Source organism: Aplysia californica, unplaced genomic scaffold (assembly GCF_000002075.1).
Source record: "Aplysia californica isolate F4 #8 unplaced genomic scaffold, AplCal3.0 scaffold00268, whole genome shotgun sequence".
NCBI classification, from domain to species: Eukaryota; Metazoa; Mollusca; class Gastropoda; order Aplysiida; family Aplysiidae; genus Aplysia; species Aplysia californica.
In genome coordinates, this window is record NW_004797538.1 from 858080 (window position 1) to 861982 (window position 3903).

Here is a 3903-nt window from a genome sequence, read left to right on the forward strand (position 1 = left end):
ACCCCACCCCCCTCCCACACACACACACACACACACACACACACAGTTCCCCACCTTTATTGATCTCGGAGTTTAGCGACACAATAGCAGTTGTGCAGCATTAAGCCATCTTTGCTTGGTCGAGTTGTACAGAATATTTTCTTTTCAGATCGTATTAGTTTCAATCAATGCCCCACTCAACACAAATACACACACACACACACACACACACACACACACACACACACACACACACACACACACACACAGTATGGCACCACCTCCCCCTTACTCTAATGATCTCAGAAGTACAGCGGCACAGCATCGACTGTTGAGCCTTGAACCACGCTGTTGGGTAGGAACAAGGAGAAAGTTTTAAGGTTTTTGAAAGGTTTTTTTTATTTTTTTGTTTTTTTGGTGCGGTAAGTTTGTTATGCGCTTGCAACTGCATAAGGTCATATAAGCGCGTGGGACACACCAAACATTTTTTAGTTGGTAGGACATTTTGAATTTTACCCGGGTGACGGCCGAAGCCTACTCTTATCGATCTTAGACCACCAAGGGATCTTTAACGTGCACAACTTGTAAACAGGCCCTCCGAGATGTTTCGCCCTTGTCCGATAAGGCTAGGTGTAGATCTTTCCTACCAGAAGATCAGGCGTGTGGCTGAAAGACAACAGTAAGAAGGAGCCAAGAAGAAGCAGTAAAAAGGCTGCGGAAAGAGTCGGGAGCCCAGAGGAGGGGGCAAAGGAGGAGAAGGGGAGGGGGCAGAAAGATGAGATGAAATCAGACGTCAGAACAGTGCTAGAGAGCAGGAAAGACGGTGAAATAGAATTTTAGAGAAGAAAATTTTTCGGTCGCTACCCGGATTCGAACCCAGGACCTTTGAATGAAAGGCCAGCACTTTAACCTCTAGGCAACGAGAGCCCCCTTGAAAGTGTTTTTAGTTTTAGTAAGAGTTTTGTGGCACTTGCAACACAATAAGGTCATATAAGTGCCGAAGAATAGACGTGTTACAAGAGAGTAACATACACAAAAAAACGGAGGAGACAAAAGGACGATAGATGTTTGATAAGAAAGAAGGAGCCAACCACACAAGAGCACCCGCCAACCACACACAGTAAGAGTTTAACGGCACTTGTGACATAAATAAGTACCGATAATTTGAAGTGTTACTACAAGAAAGTAAAAGTAACCTATAAAAATGAAAAAAAGTAGGAGGAGATGCAAGGACAGCATAATATAATATGAGATAGAAAAGAAGGAGCAAACCACACAAGAGCACCCGCTAACCACAAAAACAGAAAGTTAAAGAAAGTTGTCTTTTCTTAAAAAATCAGATTCGAGTTTGATTTTAACCTTGAGTAAGCAGATGCATATCGACATACTGACGGTCATCTATTTTATTTTAAGTTTCAGTAACTGTTTTAGGGCACTTGAAACATAAATAGGTCATATTATAAGAGCCGAAGATTAGACCATCATACAAAAAAAAAAGAGGAGAAACATAGGGGACGAGGAGAAATAAGGACGACGGATGTAAGATAGTAGTTTTAGTAGAGGTTTTACGGTGCTCGCAACTGCAAAAGGTCATACGAGCGCCAGAAGACTAGAGGTGTCACAAGAGAGTAACAAACATAAAAAAGAAGAAGGGGAGATAAGGACGATAGATGTTAGATAGGAAAGAAGAAGCAAACCACACCAGAGCACCGCCAACCACCCACTGGATGTAAGATAATACGCAAGAAGGAGCAAAACCGTACAGGGCGCACGCAACCAACCACACGGTCATTTAGAGCAAGGACAATCTAAGCACTGACGAACAGAAACAGCAAAGGGACACGACACAAGAAGAAGAACCTACCAGTGACACCCTCCAACCACCATGACCAGCTCCCCCCCTTCCAGAAACAAATCAAAAACAGATTACTGAATTTTTTTTTACGAAAACAAAACAAAACAACAGATTATTGAATTTAAAAAACTCTTCCCGTTAATCAATCAGACTGACGAATGCCTTCGTGTTAGCATAGTTTGCAACCCCACAGCTCCAAAGTAATTGAGCCCCCTGTGCACAGTCTCATATTAGCGCACAACTGATGAAGGGCCGGGGACGCGGAACTTGGAACGTTATTTTCTTTGGTTCTTTTTGTGTTTATTTATTTTCTTTTATTTTCTGGTTTGTTGTTTGTTCTTGTTGTTGTCGTTGTTGTTTAAATGTTATCTGTTATCGAGATGATTTTTCGCCCTATGTGCGTGACCCTTGCAGAGCGAGAGTAGTGTCCAACCTAGCAAAAGACTTTGTTTTAGTAAACGTTTTACGGCACTTGCAAAACAGTCAGGTCATATAGGTGCCGAAAGTTAGAGACGTAACAACAGAGTGACAAACACACACACACAAACACACCCACACACACATAAAGGAGCAGAGATCAGGACGATAAAAAAATATAATAATAATACCAACAACAACAACAACAACAACAACAATAATAATAATAATAAAAGATAGCATTTGTATAGCGCAAATCCTCACTCATCAGCAAGCTCTATGCGCTCCACAATCTATATGATAGACGTTTGATAGAAAAGAATGGAGCAAACCACACCAGAGAACCCGCCAACCACCCAGCCTACCGGCACCGTTCTCTGTCTGTCCGGATCTTGTTACAAACCGGACTGTACACGCTCAGTTATTGATCAAACCAGTCACGACCGACCGCCAATTACCCGCACAATGCCACACAATCAGCAAGTGCTAAAAACAAAACAAAACACCCTTCCCGCCCCGCCCCAACCTAAATAAAATTTTTTTTTTTTTTAAAGTCCAGCGTAATTACGTGGCGTCTGTGGTCTACTGGTTATTTTTTGTTTTGTTTTGGTAAGTGTTTTACGGCGCTCGCAACTGCATAAGGTCATATGAGCGCGCGGGACACGCCAAACATTTTCAATTGGTAGGAAATTTTGAATTTTGTCCGGGCCTACTCTTACCGACTTTAGACCACCAAGGGATCTTTAATGTGCGCAACTTGCACACGGGCCCTCCGAGATTTTTCGCCATTGTCCGAGAAGGCTAGGTGTAGATCTTTCCTAATAGAAGATCGGGGGTGTAGTTGAAAGACAGCAGTTAGGAGCCAAGGAGTAGAAGTAAAAAGGCTGCATTAAGAGTCAGGAGCCCAGAGGAGGGGGCAAATGTGGTGACGGGGTTGCGGTTGGGGCAGAAAGCAGACGACAGAACATTGTTAGAGGGCAAGAAAGGAAGTGAAATAAGACAATTTTAGAGAATAAAATTTTTGAGTCGCTATCCGGATTCGAACCCGGGACCTTTGAATGAGAGGCCAACACCTTAACCTCTAGCCCACGAGAGACCCAGTCGACTGGTTAGACTTTCGTACACAAAGCCATAATGCCGTGGGTTGGAATCCAGTCAGGGACCCAACGTTGTGTACCAGGGAAAGAAAGACACTTTCATTACAGGAATTTTCCTCACTTCGCCCAGAAGGGAATGGGTTCCCAGCTGCAGACAGCCAAAGATCTTATTGTCAGTTTGTTTATGCTCTAACGACGCCTGCAATCAGCGACTTGCACTACGTGTTTTCTGGGATGCCGACAATGTTTCTGAGTGTTCTAGGGTGTGAGGTGCATAGAGAGAGCATGCTGTACAGCATGGATATCCACTTTATAAATGCAACTATTATTGCATTATAACAACAGTAATACCAATAATAATAATAGTAATATTTATTTTTAAAAAAATAATAACAACAATAATAATACGTGTTTGTGTGTGAGTGAGTGAGTGACAGAGAGAGTGTGTGTGTATGTGTGTGTGAGTGTGTGTGCGTGAATGTGTGTGTGTGTGTGTGTGTGTGTGTGAGTGCGTGTGAGTGTATGTGTGTGTGTGAGTGTGTGTGTGTGTGTGTT